Below are 16,013 nucleotides of genomic sequence, written 5' to 3'. Positions count from 1 at the left end.
CACTTTGGGCTTCTAATGCCCTTAAACCGACAGGCTATGAAGGAATAACAGTGTTAGGAGGGGTGAAATGTCCAGATTACCTTTGGGAAATTGGATTGCCTCTCTACAATGGAGGTAAGAAAGATTATGTCTGGAGTATACGAGATTCTTTAGGGCAGCTCTTGGTGATATCGCTCTCTCTCTCTCTCCTTCTCTCTCTCTCTCTCTCTCTCTCTCTCTCTCTATATATATATATATATATATATATATATATATATATATATATATATATATTCCATAATTTCTGTGACTCTAATACATGTAGCAGGAATCTTAAAGAGTCTTATTAATAAAATCAAACCCAGAGCCAAGTATTGGGGTGAAGCTGAGAGAGACAGAACAAGCCACAGCTAACCTCACCTGGCCAACTTCTCAGCTAGTCTTGTTTCCTCAGAATGGTAGCCTCTGTGTCCTCATATCCAAATGGCTCTCAGCTGAACTGTGCTGCTAGAAGCCTAAAAGCTTAACCAGCCAAATGCTTCTGGTTTCTGGTCCTCACGCCTTATATATCTTTCTGCTTTCTACCACCACTCCCTGGGATTAAAGGCTCGCTTTCTGGGATCAAAGGCATGTGTCACCATGCCTGGCCATTTCCAATGTGGCCTTGAACTCACAGAGATCCAGAGGGATTTCTACCTCTGGAGTGCTAGGATTAAAGGTGTGAGTGCACCATTTTCTAGCCTTTGTATCTAGTGGCTGTTCTGTCTCTGACCCCAGATAAGTTTATTAGGGTGCACAATATTTTGGGGAACACAATACTACCACAAATACAACCCCCCCAAAAAAACAAAAAAACAATCAAACAAAAAACAAAACACCAAACTGTAACCAAATAAAAGCAAGCAAAAAACTGTGGAGTCCATTATATGTTGGTTAAGTACTGCTGAACATGAGGCCTGCCCTGGAGTGGTTGATGTACCCAGTGTTACTCTATTGCAGAAAGCTGATTTTCCCTCACTCAACAGGCAAAACAGTTAAGTTGTTAACCCTAGTGGCTAGGTTTACATTCATTCATTCATTTTTTTTTTAAATAAAATAAAACAAAAACTACCAAGCCAAAGCTGGATAAGAAAAACCAACAAGAGGAAAAGAATCTAAGAGAAGACACAAGAATCAGATACCCTCTCCTTCACACACACAGGAATCCCAGAAGAGCCCTAAACTGGAAGCCATAATATATACACAGACAACCTGGTGCAGAACTGTGCAGGTCCTGTGCATGCAGCCTCATTTTCTATGAGTTCATATGAGCTTTGTTCATATTGATTTAGAGGGCCTTGTTTTCTTGGTGACCCCTAGCCCTCTGGCAAGTATACTCCAGTTTTCCCTTTTACTTTGTTGTTTCCATAGTGTAGAAAACATATTCTACTTTTCTTAAGTTTTTGTTTTGTTTGACATTTATTTGTAGATGTAACCAACCATCTTATTAAATAAGAAACACAGAACCAATGTAAAAGAGAAAGCCGAGGGGTCAGAGCTCAGGGCTAAAATCTCACCCTTCCTCCTGCGTGCTCCTAGCTTCCCGATAGAGACATATTTCCTGTCTGTCCATTTTTTCATAGTCTTTTGTTCTGCCTTCTCATTGGTTGTAAACCCAAAAACATGACTGCCTCATCACTGTCTGTATGTACAGCCCCCAGGTCTTAAAGGCATATGTCTCCAATGATGGCTGTATCCCTGAACACACAGAGATCTATGGGATTAAAGGCGTGTGCCACCACCGCCACACTCTGTCTATGGCTCTAATAGCTCTGACCCCCGGGCAACTTTATTTATTAACATACAATCAAAATCACATTTCAGTATAATTATAATACCACCACATTTATTTTTATTTTATGTGTATGGATGTCTGGGCACCACCTGTGTGCAGTGCCTAATGGCCAGAAGAGAGCATCAGATCCCTTTGGAACTGGAGTTAAAAGCCTGTTGTAAGCTGCCATATGGGTGGCTGGGAATCAAATCAGAGTCCTCTCGAGGAGCAGCCAGTATTGTTAACACTGACCATCTCTCAGCCCCATATCCTACATTTTACACAGTTGTTTGTGGCTTTTGATTCTTCCTTCCAGGCTAGAAGCTTATTGATGAACTTCATGCTTTGCAGAAGCCTCTGCACAAAGTTTGAGATACAATGTAGTCTAGTAAGTGAAAAGGAATTTTTCATGGTTATTTCCTCAAACAGAGACAGCTTGTCTATCTTTTCTTTGTCCTCCCCTTGAGGCAATATCTTACTTAGCCCGGGCTGCCCTCAAACTCACTATGAAGCTGAGTATGACCTTGAACTCCTGATCATCTTGCCTATTCCTCACAAGTTCTGGAATTACAAGCATGTGCCACCCTGCCTGTCCCATATGAGTTCTCATGTAGGATAGCTTTTTTTAAAAAAAAATCTTCCTTCAGTTCTTTGTTCTCCAACAGTTCTATCATCAAAGCTCTGAGGAAATAAATATACATACCAACAAATAAAGTGATTATAGCATATTTTAAAATTTGCTTCTAATTAAAATTAGGTGATACCTAATCTCTTAATACTTAAAAGGAAGTCATCCTAATAAACAGAAATGTAGCTATGCTTCTGAATAGAAACAATAAACAAGCTGAAGGGGAAATGAAGAAAAAATAGACATTATAATAACAGCAGAAAGAAAAATACTTTGAAATAAAATGTAACCAAGTATCTATCCATAGAAAACTTATGAATATTGTAAAAACATGTTTAGGTCAGAAATAAAGGAAAGTGTGTCACATATTCATAGATTAGAAGATTTGGTTTTGTTAATTTAATTTATAGCTAATAGCAAAATAGAGAGTTCCATTCAAAGTGATACTTAGTGCAGCATCAATCAAAACACCAATAATATTTTTCAAGAAACATAAAACTGTTAGAAAAAGAACCTTGAAAAAAAGTACAGATTGGAGACATTGACAGTTCCTGATTCCAAAGCCTATCATAAAGCTACAATAATCCTAGCTGTGTGGTGTGAGCTTACAGACAGACACCCACATGGACAAATAGAATATGTTCAAAAATGCAGAGATAAATCCCCACATAAGGCCTAAATACTTGCAGCAACGGCATCAAGACCTTTCAAAAGATAAAGGACATTTTGTTCAACAAAGAGTGCTAGAGAAATGGGGCCTGCGTGTACAGTAGAATTATGTTGTACTCCATATCTCATTGAAAATTAACTGAAACATATTTTGATAGAAAAGATAGGGAGTAAACTTCATGGTTGGATTGGACAATAATCTCTTGATTTGGCTCCAAAAGCAGTCACCTAAAGAGAAAATAATTCTATAACCAATGGCCTAGTTTTAAAACAGGTAAAAGACTTGAATAGATAATATTTATAGCCAATGTATGTGAAAAAATGCTCCCTATTGCTACATATCAGAAGCTGTGTGGATAAAGCACTTGCTACACAAGTCTGAGGATCTGAGTTTGAATGCAGGCACCTGTTAAAACCAGGCACCAGAGCTTGTGAATCACAGTGCTCTTCTCCTATGAAGAGGTTAGTGTTAGAGAATGAGCATCCCCAGCCAGCTAGCCTGTATGCAGCTCAGCAGGAAGCACCCAGAGATCTGGTCTCATTCATTGAAAAGGAAGGACCAACACTTGGTGTTGTCCTCTGACTTCCACACACATGCCAAGTCACGTGTGTGCCAGTACTCACACATACCTTAAAATTAAAAAGAAAGAAAAAACCCAACAACCTAGAAATGGCAAGCATTAGTGAAGATATGGAAATGGAATGCTGATGGTAGCTGGTGGAGAAGCGAAATGACACAAATGCAGTGAAAAGAATATGGCAGTTATTTGAGAAATTACATAGATTCATCACATGAGCCATAATTCTTTCTGTGACTCAGATATTTGTACATGTTCATAGAATCATTACTCACAATAGCAAATGATGGAAACAACCTAAGTGTATAAATGGTGGGTGGATGAATAAACAAAATAGCATATTATTCAACTTTAAAAAGGAAATAAATTCAGACACATGCTACAACTTGAGTGAACATGAGCTGTCAGGCTGACTGAAATATTCCAGATGAAAAAGTCCAAATGATACACAACCCGCACTTAGATGGAGCATCTTCAACAGGAGATTTATGAACAGAAAACAGCGGTGATTGCCAAGGACCAGAGGAAGAGGGAGACAGGCCTTGTGCTTGACAGGGAAAGGGTTTTAGTGGCTCTGAAGATGGGTAGAGTGATGGCTGTCTGTACAGCAATTCAAATGTATTTAATGCCACTGAACCATGTCCGTAGCAATAGCTAAAATGATAAGTTTTATGTTATATACATTCTATTACAGTCTTTAAAATAATCGTCATGTTGTTACACAGGAACTGCCATGTCAATGCATGAGATGGAGTCTGCTGAAGTAGCATTCTGTCTGTGACCACTGAGGAAGTCAGTCCAAGCATAACTGATGACACATGGGCCTGGTGGGAGGCCATGGGGGCTAATGGGAGCCACTGGCTCATTCTAAATAAAGCAGATCCACTCAAAGGAAAAAAAAAGAGCTGCAGTTGCAAAACCTTGTCCTGAACACATGATTATTGTATTAAATTCCCCTAACCATGAGCTTTGGTTACAGGGGCTCTTTGTCCATGTCTGGAACTCTATCTTGTGGTCAAAGGGGAAAATTTTTGTAAAAAACAATGTGATATGTATATATATATATATATAATGTGTGTGTGTATGTGATATGTATATATATGTATATCATGTAGAAAAAAAGAGGCAAAGTTTTTTAAATCACCTCAAAACACTTAAAAATAGCTATTCTTGCCTGACACCCTCAAAAACTGGACCTTAACTGCCTTATGACTTTGACTCGTGGTCCTGCTTTTCTGTGGGCTCCATTTTGGACCTAGGAACTGTAAAGTTGCAAAGCGGGTATGGCTTATAAATATCCAAATTACAGCATTAAGTTTGCATGAATGATTTTTTCCTCCGTAATAATGTCAGGACTGTTATTACACTTGGCTCTGTGGGGACTGGAAGTGTTTCTCAGAAGGGGAAGTTCCAGTTTGAGGCTCTTTCAAGAGCCTCATTCTCATGTACTTGCTGGAAACCTTTTGGAAACCACATTCCTTTTTGCATGCCTTTCAGCAATGTGATCCCTCCCAGTCAGAATGCTTCCCAGACCACCTCATCAACCAGGCTTGAGAAAGAATGTGACCACTAGGAGCTGGTGCATTGGGGAATAGGTTCTGTTCCCATGCTGTGTAGGATGGAAAGGAATAACTTGTTGTTGTTGTTGTTGTTGTTGTTGGTGGTGGTGGTGGTGGTGTGTGTGTGTGTATGTGTGTCTTCCTCTCAGGAATATTTTGTCAACTCCTAGTATATTTCTCTAATGAGTTCAATAATTCAAAGTCTCTAATCTGGGAAGGAGAAAGAAGAAATTTGTAATGCAAGGTTATCAAATTCTGTGCAAAGTTGCTAGACTTGGTCTGGATTTGGGGTTGAGAATTTTCTGACAAATGTCAGAGAAATTCATAGATGTCTTTTTAAATAGTTAGACTAAAGAAAATCAATCATAAGGAAAGCAAAATTAAAAAAAGAAAAGCAAAATATTTCTCCCTTACTTCAAAATTTCAATTTTTGAAAACCTAGGAAGAGTTTTTAATATTACATGATTAGAATTGGATGATTTATTTGTTTAAGGAAAGTCAATTAAGTAAATCTCAACACAAAGGGAGAATATCAAACAAATAGAACTAAATGGCTTCTTAAATTATTACACACTGTCAATGTACACTCTTAGGTGCTATGATGGCAACACTTGTCCTAATGAAATTCAGTACTCTTCCCTGTGTACTTGGTTAGGGGCAGGGCTAGCTCATTTCTGTCTTAGTGTTGGGAAAGTGAAAGAAACCTTGACAGAATGGAGGTGAGATGGTGAGAATGGTAATGTTCAAGGGGGAGGTGGCATTTGGTGAATAAATGGGATCAGGTAGGCATTTGAACAAATTGCTTATGCTATACAAACTAAATATATTCCTTTCCTGCCTGAAATTGTAAAGTAAAATCTTATCAGTTCCCTACCCCCACCCCATTGTCTGCTATGTGGTAGCATGGGTGAGAAAAAGAAGCCATCCCTCCCCTTGTCCCTTGCTACCTGCAGCAGGTGAGACAGCTGACCCTGGGGCCATGAGAGTGGGAGAACAGGTCCTGCCCCTCACCAGCTTCAGCACACCAGAGAGTAGGCATGGCATCTTGCCTGGGCAGCACACTAGAGCTGACCCTGATGGTGGGGGCACAGGTAAGCTGGGCCTGTGGGTGTGAGAACAGGGGAGCTGCCCCACCCTTTCCCTCCTTTGTCACTGGTGGCAAACATAAGGGAAATATGCCCTCCTCTCCCACCCCTTGTCACCTGGGACAGGCAGGAAAGCCAGCCTTGGGGACATGAGAACAGAAGAGCTGGCCCTGCCCCTTGCTGTGGGATATTCTGTGTGCTCTGAGTGTGTTTCTCTGATTAGTTAATAAATAAAGTGCTGATTGGCCAATAGCCAGGCAAAAAGTATAGGCGGGACAAAGAGAGAGAAGAAGGCTGGGAAGTGAAAAGCTGAGGCAGAGAGATGCTGCTAGTCACCAGGATGAGAAACATGATGTATGTATACCAGTAAGCCACAAGCCACATGGCATGGTATAGATTTATAGAAATGGGTTAATTTAAGATAAAAGAACTAGATAGCACGAAGCTGTATTACTTATACAGTTTATAAGTAATATAAGCATCTGAGTGATTATTTTATAAGTGGGCTGCAGGACTGCGGGGCTTGGCAGGACCCAAAGAGAAACTCTCCATCTACAACCCCTAACCAAGTGCACCAATCTGGAGACCAGGTCCTGCACCTTGCTTAGGCAAAACAGTAGAGCTAGCCATGGTGGTGTGAGTGCCAGTGGGCTGAACCTGAGGTGTAAGAGCAGGAGAACTGGCCCAGTTCCTTGTTGTCTACTACATTGGGTGAAGTAGCCCGGGAAGTGCTGGAGAGCTTGCCTGGGTGCGACAATGAAGGAAAGCTGGCAGGGTGACCAACCGAGCTACCACACAGGCCCAGAACCAGGACAACAAGATAGCCCATCCCAATATCCACCTCATATATAAACACTGTAGCATGTGAAGGGAACAGATCTGCAGACTCAAAGCTCCATGATCTCCATGCCACAAGGCAACAATAGGATCAAGACCAGTCCAGTGAAGGACCAATATCAATAGTGTAACAGAAACAGAGGCCTCGTACTAGACCAGTGACTCATTGCAGTGAACACTTAGAAGGAAAACTTTATGGTCTAAACGGTATACTGTATGACTCACTGGGCCACACTACAGCTTCCACTCTGAGAGATTTCTTTTTTGGTTTGGTTTGTTTCTTGGTTGGTTTCACTTTTTAATTTTTTGGGGGGTGGGTTGCAAGGACAGAAGGCAGAAGGAATGGGATGTGGAGATGAGTGGGATCAGGATGCTTGATGTAAAATCCACAAAGAATCAATAAAAAGTTAAAAAAAAATCATGTCAATTATCAGAGATTTCCAGGGAACTCCAAGAAACACAAGGAAAGTCCATTGTTCTCTGTGTGATGGGAAAGTGTGCTTAATAGGAAATGAATGGAGACAGGCTTGGAGGTCTGTGTGTAAAATAATAGAGTCTAGAGCTTAAAAAAATTGGCACCTGACAGTGCTTTGCATCTTTCCTTCCAGACAATCTTTCTATTACAAACTGGCCCTGGACATTTAGCAGACTGGCTGCTCAGGTTTATGCACATGCTCCGTGGTGTCTTGTTGGCTGGGCCTCTAGTCTTCCTCCTGACCAACACATTTTATTGTAGGTCTGTGACAACAAATTCTTTATCTGAGAGTCTTTCTCTTCCTTTTAAACAATAATTAGCTAAGTATAAAACTTTGTCCAGCAATGATTTCCTCTCAACACGAAGAAATTATTCCATTGTCTCTGGCCTCCTTCTGAGGAGGAATCTGCTTTTAATCTGAGCATGTTTTCTTTGTGGGTAGTTTTATGATTTCCTCTCGCCTGTTAGCGTTTTGAGTGTGTCTCAGCACAGATTTATTTTTAAACTTTCTGGTTGAAAGGAGGAGACTCTTCATTTGGAGTGTTTTCATTTGATTTGGAAGTTTCTTAGGGACTTTCTACTTAAATATTATCTCACTCTGCTTCTGTCTTCCCCTGTCATACTCCTCTTATACAGCTTATCAACTAAAGGCATTACATGCAGCCACATCACATAGAAAACACAACTTAGTGTGAACTGAATAAATAAGAGAGATTTGTTTCTTTATTAATTTATTTATTTATGTTTTCTCACAGCCTGAAGACCTCTTAGCTCCCTCCTTTTTGTATAGCAACTCCAACATTTGTACTCTGTCCATGTTCCACACAGAGAACTGGGAAGGAAAGAGATGAACTTCCAAAACTTGACTTGGAAATTGCTGCATCTATTTTATTGGACATAACTATGTCATCTGGGTAACCATTTTGCCCTGGGAAACAAGGAAATCTTTTTTTGTTTTCTAGTGGGAATAATGTCACCCCAAACAAATCAGTACTCTGTAGTCAAGATGTCAGGATGGTATTGGTAGGCAGGACCTGCCTGTGTGAGTGGCTTTGAACAGCATCTTTTGTCTCTCAGTAATGCTTTCGTGTCATTCCCCTTTCGGTCTGACTTCTTCAAATACGCATTTCTTCTTCACTTATATCTAATGTGAGTTGTAAGCAAATATGAATTATTATTAATGTTATTAGTAATAATATCCTACTTATTAAAATTATTAATTCTAGTAACTATTGCTATTGTTCTTCTCTGAAATTTAAATTTTTTTCTCAGCTACCTATTTTCCTTTAAAATAAATTTTCTTTTCTTTTTTTTAAAATTAATGTTTTGAGACAGGGTTTCTCTGTGTAACAACTCTAGCTGTCCTGGAACTTGCTTTGTAGATAGACCAGACTGGGCTCAAACTCACAGGGATATGCCTGCCTCTGCCTCCTGAGTGCTGGGATTAAAGTGACTTATCTTTCTTATAGAAACTCTTTACCTTTTAATAATCTAATAATTTTTATAATTCATGTCATTCTTATTGTTTTATTACTTAAATTTCCTGGGATTTATTGTTTCTATTTGCTAATCATTCATGACAGAAACTTCTTTGTGTTTAGAAATTTTGATTATGAGATTGTCATCATTATAGTTTGAGTCTGACCTGTCCCCCTACAGGCTCATGTGTAAACAATTGTTCCCCAGTTGACGATGCTAGCTGGTGGTCCCACTTCTTGGTATGGCCCATCTGCTGGAAGTATGCTATTAGGGGTGGACTTTGAAGACTACATCTGATTCTAACCCCATATTTATGTTTCTTGTTCTACCATCACGTGAGGAACCTCAGTCCCATGTACCTGGTGGCATCATGCCTGGTGGCATGCACTCTAACATGTCATGGACCTCAGATTCTAGAACTTTAAGCAAAAGCAAACCTTCTGTTTTGTATGTTGCTTCTGTCAGGTATTTTGGGTATGGTGAAACTAAAATACACTCATAAAAATCATAAAGGCCTCTCAAACATTTCTTCTGCCATCTTGTGGGGCTGTGTTGAGATGGTCCCCCAGGGTAATTCTGTGCTTATTGTCTGTGTTCTTTGGTCATGTCTGCCATATAAGGATACTAGATCATGAAAGACCCTCTCATCTACATTGCCATGAATGACAAAACTTACTTCTTTGTGTATCCCATTGTGTACATGTGCCACGTTTTCTGTGTCTCTTCATCTGGTGATGGGTGCAGATTGTCTGAAACTCAATTCTTTGTGTATTCCACTTTATACATGTGCCATGTTTTCCGTCTCCTCATCTGGTGTTGGGTGTAGACTGTCTGAGGTTCTCACATCATCCAAGTGGCCACGAAGCTCTTGTTCCCACAAAGCACATACACATAAACAAAGCCTCCGTGCAGCCCTTATTTTCCTGCTAGGAAAACAAACACATAGCCTTACTCTTTGTTCTTTAGGTATACTCTTCAAGAACTAATAAATCCATATAGAGGGGAAAAAAAGATTAGCAGTTCTATTTTATGCCCCCTGACTTTTCGCCCTTAGGAAATCTTAGGGAACACAGTACCCTGTCTTCATCTACTCAATCACCAGCCAAGCTGTGCCTGGAGCAGACATTCTCAGAAGGCCTTTCAAGAATGGACCTTCCTGTTGTCTTCAAAAGGGCGTGTCTTTTTGTTCTTCCAGAGGCTCACATGGCTATCCATCCTCTTCCAGAACAGGAGAAATTCCTCAGGAGTTCCCTGGAATGGCGCTTCTGTTCTTTATCAGGCCACAGACTGCTGGCCTGAAGTGTTTACAAGATACCCTACAGCTTTTCAGAGTGACCTGGTTTCAGAGAGCAGTCCCAGGTGGAACACAAAAGCTGCTCAAGGCCCCAGACGGCAGGAAGTATTTGTCAACAAGCCACATCATAGAAATGAGGGCCGCAAATGCTCTTGTGGGAGTAGTCAGGCTTGCTCTCTGGGTTGTCTGATTAAGTAAGATTAGGGGAATATGCTAAAATGTGCAGGACAATAAGGCTCCCAAATCCCTCTTCCTGACTTCAAATGCTTAGGGGTGTTGAGTACTTAAAGGGCACAAGATCCTAAGAGGGAAAAGCGTCTTTTCTTCTAAAGAAAACAGATACATTCCTTCCTCTCTTCTCTTGCTCTCTCCCCTGCTCTCATTCTTATTCCTTCTGCCCACCCCATCTTCCTTCCTGGGATCACATATAGGGAAACAGATCTGAAGCTATTTTGGAAGAGAGCAGTGGGACTGATTTTTTTCTGTTGTGGTTGTAAGAATGGAGTTTATTGAAAAGGTTTCAAAATTCTATTAATGGAACAGAGCAGAGGTCGTTTTTGTTGACTAACAACTATTTAGACAGAATTTGTGTGTGTGTGTGTGTGTGTGTGTGTGTGTGTGTGTGCATGTTTTCATTTTATTTCCGACTTCCCTCACCATCCTTACTGATTAAACAGTGAAAATAGTTTTTTTGAGACAGTCTTGCTATGTTATCCAGGCTGGCCTTGAACACCTGGACTCAGGCCATCTCTAACTTTAGCCTCTGATGTAGCTGAGAAAAGGTATCTATCCTTATGACCAGCTTGAGTCAATTTTTACAAAGTAATTTTATGGGCACACAAAGGGCAAAAGTCTTGCTTTGCTGAAGAACACACCTACCTACCTAGCTTGTCTTAAAGTCTCAGCTCTCTGTCTGTCTGTCTGTCTGTCTGTCTGTCTCTCTCTCTCTCTCTGATTAGCCATTTTAATCTGTTATGATGTATTTTATCTGTGTGGATATATTTGATGGCCCTCATGGAAGGTGTGTGTTTCACTCAGGGTTTTTTACTGGTATAACAAAACATCTTGCAAAAGCAATTTGGGGAAGGAAAAGGTTTATTTCAACTTACAACTCTTAGGTCACACTCAATCACTGAAGGAGTCAATGCAGGAACCTGCGGGCAGGAACTGAAGCAAGGCCTTGGAGAATGCTGCTTACTGGCTTACTCTGCATGACTTGCTCTGTTTTTATAATACTACTCAGGACAACCTGCCCAGTGGAGACTCCACCCTGCAGTAGGCTGAGCCTTCCTATATCAATCAATAGTCAATAAAAGGTCCTACAGATTTGCCTACAATCAAATCATCTGGAAGCATTTTTTTTTCAATGGAAAGTCCTTTTTTACAGATAACTCTAGCTTGTGTCAAGCTGACATAAAACTAGCCACCAGCAAGTTACGCTTCATAGAAGAAGAGCATCACACTATAATCAAAAGGCAGAGAGAGAGAGAGAGAGAGAGAGAGAGAGAGAGAGAGAGAGAGAGACAATAGAGAAGCATACAAAGGGGGAAAGGGGGAGGAAGTAGGTCTAGGAGAGGAACACCAAACAGGCATCCCTATATGGATGCTTCATTACAAGGCAAGTCTCAAGAAAGGAATTGCCAGAGTTAATAACAGAACTGAGGTCTCTTTATTCAATATTAATTTTAATCAAATACCAGCCTTCCACATAAGAAAGATTTGGGGGAAATGAATATTGGCTTGGAGCCTAAGGCTCACAGATATGATGACCACTGACTTGAAACATTAGTGTGAAGGCGTTTGTTGATAGCTCAAGGAACAATTTCTTCTACATTAAATACTTTTACTTTGTGGTCCTTGAAAATGAATTATGTTTACTTTAATTCAAAGCCCCAAATTTAACTTGAATGTACCCAGATCTCTCTCATGCTGGACTTGGGGTGAGTCTCGGGTAGGCATCTGTACAATTTGTATAAGGCCCCAGTTCCTTCCTCAGTGTGGAAAAGAATGACAAATGAATTGCTAGCTTTTGTGTGTTCCCAGTTATAACCACATTGCCTAGCTTGGGTACAGTGTTCTAGGATAGTGGCTTTTTGATAAATTTGGCAGTGCAGTGGGTCTGCTGGACATGAACAGGTTAACAATGTCCTCAATGCTACAGTCAGAGTACCTATGCAAATTCAGGTGCACAACATAGGTGCAGAAAGCTCTAGAACAGGATTTGGGTGGTTGGTGGCCTCCTAATGGTTCTGCTTCCAGTATATCTGTCCAGCAAGAGCTTATCACCTACTTCAGTCTTGGGCTTGGGCAAATGCCTAAGGTTGTAACACAAATGGGCAAAGCAGGAGAGACTTCAGTGAAATGACTGGGTCCAGCAAGGGCTCAGTGCTGGACTAGTACTGAGGGCCCTTCAAAGGAAAGCTTTTGCCAAAACAATAGAATCTACCTTTTGTGGAAAACTGCCAGTCTCCTCCTTTAAGAGTTAATTCAGCTGGACTGGCCAGCCATAGCCATCCTCAGGAAGGCACACCTTAAACTTTAAAGAGATAGGAATAATTAGCTCTTCACTGAGACACTGTAATTTTCCTCCTCAGAATCCTCCACATTGCATTCCTTACTAGCTGCAATTAAGTTCAGCTATGTCGGCCCACCTTTTTATTTTTATTTGTTTGTTTGTTTATTCATTCATTCACTCTGGTTCTTCCTTTCAGATACTACCCAGAGTTTAAGTATACTTTCTATGGCACTTTGGGTCTCTTTACTCTTTCCTACAGCGCTGCTTCCTGACATGTGGCTACCCTTAACTCAAATGGTATGGCTTTCTCTTTTCTTCCCTATCTTCCTCCTCTGGGCAGCTGCCAGAGATTTTAAACCTGCCTGCTCTGGGGCTTTTCTTCTACATACTAATAAAATTGTCCTTGAGCTTCTGTTTGACTCTGTTCCTATTTTTTTTTATTTGTATTAATGATACTAAGAAGCCCAAGAGGGGGATCTGATTTCCTGGGTATCACCCATAGGAGTGGAGGCCAGTTTTGTGTTGATGGTGAGTAGGAAGGCTGCTGAAGCATTGTAGGTGGAGGTTTTAAATGGCTCCATTCTACTTGCTAAAGCTTAGGCTTTTGAATTCAGCAAGTAATTTATCTTACTTTACATCAGATGCCAGTCACAGCAAGTCACCCTCAGCGTTCAGGTCTATGAATGGGGATAACATTGACGCCACAAGTATGCTCTACATATGAAGTTAGGTATGGAAAGCCTTCTGCAACTGTCTCCCACCCCTACTTTGCTAAGTCCATGTTGTGAGAGTATTAGGCTTCAGGAACCACTGCCTAGCAACGTTGGAGAGACAGGACCAATGCAATCATCTGAGGACCGTTCCTTCTAGCTCTCATGTCCTTGCTCATTTCCATAAGGCCTGTTCTTCAGACATATTTTCAGATCTTTGTGGAGAGACCTTTGCTGTTTCTCTCTTGGCAACAAGGCTGGCCTCAGAGGCAGCTGTGCAGCTGATGGCAATACTGCATTGCTCTTCTTCTGCAGAAAGTGAAAGGAGTATCCAGGATGCAGAGGTGTGGCAAGGCAGGCCCAGTGAGTTTGGGAGTACTTGCTCTCTTATTTTAATGCTCAGAGATGGCAAAAAGAGGCCTCTCCTAAGCTTCTCGCTAGTTGTCTTTGTGAATCTTATAAGCGTGGTCCCTTCACTGTTTTAAGAACATCTTTGCACCAGATGCATGGAACAAGTATGATCCCTTTTAAGTATAGATGCAGCTTATGCAGAGCTGGCAGAGCACTGCCCTGTTGAAAGGATAAGGAGGCCGTGGACTTGGCCATCTGGGGTAAAGATTCTAGCTGAGCTGCAGAGAGGGTGCACAGACAGCTCACTCTGGATCAACCTCCTCCTTAAGGATACTGGCCTGATCAAAAGCATATCATGATGACAGGACAATCTCTCTTCAGCTAGGAGAGAGGCTTGGCAGCTCTACATTTTGCTTACAATCGAAAGACTAGCTCCATGTTTAATTTTGCAGCCTCTGAGTTCCATGTGGTCTTAGCACACAGTTGGTGCTTATGAAATGTGAACAAAAAGCTCAAGTACTCCATTGGAAGGTGCTATATGTCAGCCTTAGGTACCCTCATGCCTCAGCTTAAGTAGCACATGCTCCACCATAGAACTTAGTTTTCAAGTATTTCTTAGGATCCATTCCACCCCCCACACACATACTCTGCTTACATGCAGCTTCACTCACTCATGCATTGACTACTTCCCACTTCCCAGAACATGAGCCCTGAGTTATAATGAAAGAGACATTTTCTGTCTTGTTAATGTTTTTCTCAAGTGCTTAGGACAATATCTGGTCCAAATAGGTACTCAAAAATATGTCATGAACTTGGGTGAATGGTTTATGGTGGTTATGAGATACATACATGTGAAATATAACAGTATTTCATTATCCAGGAGTCAGGATTTTGGCAACTTGAAATTATGGGAAATGCTTTTGAAACTAGAAATAAAAATGTGCTTAATGCTAGAAGCATCAGGAAGAAACTCCCTGCACCAGAAAAAAGGAGTTGACTTGCTCATTCTTGAAAATGAAGTCCTTGACTTCCACACTATAAGGAACAAGGAAATAAATGTGCATGGGCCACCAGAAAGCCTTGGCCTGGCCAGAAGTCCACTGTATTTGATTGAGAATCCCGTGGCTCTAGATAGACACCCATTTCCATTGGATAAAGCATGTGGGAAGGCCTTTGCTCCATACCGGGACTTTTTAAGTGTAGACAAGTGAAAAAGCAAGCTTGATTCACCTGGGGTTCACTTAGCTTATTCCTTATTGTCCAGTAGATGTTCACTGATGTTAAAGATAAAAAGAAAACTGTGAGGTTTTCAAAGTCAAAACCACACAAAGATAATTCTTTTTATGTTCATGTGTTCATAAGATGCATAGTTTTACTCCACTGTTTTGATAGACCCTATAAATTATTTATTGTCTCTAGTCAAGTGTGTTAGAAGTAAGGCTTTCTGACCAGAAGAGACTGAGAATATAAACAAGGCTGTGTGTGGCTGGCACGGCCACAGGTGCTCTTATTATTATTGCTATTTTTCAACTGCAATTATGTGTGAATACAGAGAGAAATACTGTGGGAAGAACAGGATGTTTTTGACACTTACTGATTGCATTGCTTAATATTGTAGTTGCAGATTTCATAAGATTCCTCTACAGGTGTTGGAAGCATCAAAAATAGATGTGGCTGTGCTCTATGCCCAGTAATGGTGAACAACAAAAACCCAACCAGTGGGTTTATGATGCCGGAAACAAACCACATACAATCCAGACTGGGAGGATGACACCACTGATGGGAAGTCAGGTTCTAATTGTGTCACCCTGTGCAGTTACCTAACCTTTGTGTATGGAGGGCTTGTTTCCACATTGTGGATCCAGAGAAGCAATAGATTCTGTGACAATGGGCAATGTGCAATCATGCAACCAAGTAAGTTATTTGATGGGAGAAAATTGTGAAACCCTGTGTGCTGCTCTTTGAGAAGTATTTCTACCAATACACTGGAGTTTCACTCTATATACTTCCTTGCCTCTAATTTAGTTAACAGATATCTATG

At 40.8% G+C, this 16,013-nt stretch overlaps 1 long non-coding RNA gene across 3 annotated transcripts in view; it reads right to left on the bottom strand.

Moving 5' to 3' along the window:
* LOC143267994 (uncharacterized) overlaps positions 1–16,013 on the bottom strand; it is a 65,348-nt gene that overhangs the window by 38,131 nt on the left and 11,204 nt on the right. The window contains exon 3 of one of the 3 annotated variants that reach the window (XR_013043577.1): positions 1,843–2,177. The exons of the other annotated variants lie outside the window; for them this stretch is intronic. This is a non-coding gene — a long non-coding RNA (uncharacterized LOC143267994). Of the gene's footprint in view, positions 1–1,842; positions 2,178–16,013 lie in introns of those variants that run through there. 3 annotated transcript variants of the gene reach the window in all.

The sequence above is a fragment of the Peromyscus maniculatus genome, chromosome 12 (genome assembly GCF_049852395.1).
Source record: "Peromyscus maniculatus bairdii isolate BWxNUB_F1_BW_parent chromosome 12, HU_Pman_BW_mat_3.1, whole genome shotgun sequence".
In the NCBI taxonomy this organism is placed as follows: Eukaryota; Metazoa; Chordata; class Mammalia; order Rodentia; family Cricetidae; genus Peromyscus; species Peromyscus maniculatus.
This window is presented reverse-complemented; position numbering and strand designations above follow the sequence as displayed.